Source organism: Capricornis sumatraensis, unplaced genomic scaffold (assembly GCF_032405125.1).
Source record: "Capricornis sumatraensis isolate serow.1 unplaced genomic scaffold, serow.2 scaffold129, whole genome shotgun sequence".
In the NCBI taxonomy this organism is placed as follows: Eukaryota; Metazoa; Chordata; class Mammalia; order Artiodactyla; family Bovidae; genus Capricornis; species Capricornis sumatraensis.
Genome location: NW_027184713.1, coordinates 9,482 through 10,000, shown reverse-complemented (window position 1 = coordinate 10,000; position 519 = coordinate 9,482).

Sequence of the window (519 nt, the reverse complement as noted above, 5' to 3'; positions counted from 1 at the left end):
CCTGGAGCGCTCCAGGGGCACCACCGAGGGTCACACGAGGCACGCTCACACACCCGCGTGGGGTGCGCAGCGCGGCGTCGGCGGTGGCACAGCCCTCCCCGCCACAGGGAGGGCCGCTCGCCGGGCACACGCCGAGAAGGCGAAGCGAGAGCAATCTGCTGTGTCAGAAGACCAACGGCCCCCACTGACGCCCCGAGGCAAAGGAGACCGAAGATCAGGGCCAGAAGCCACACCCAACCCCTGCCTTCCTCACCCTCCCTGATGGGCAGCGAGGGGGGGAGAAGACAAGCGAGGGGCCCCGCGGACAGACCGAGAAGAGCAGACGCGTTCACTGGGAACGCCCGTCCCTCGTCTGGCACGGCTTAGGCTCGGCCCGGGAGAACACGACCACACCACATCGATCTGTTGAGCCAAGGTGGAGCGGGGGGGAGGCACGGTGAGGACAGTCACCAGAGGGGCCCGCTTTAAGCCTCGCCGGCAACCTCCGCCCCCCCCACCTCGCCTCAGGCGAGAGCGGCC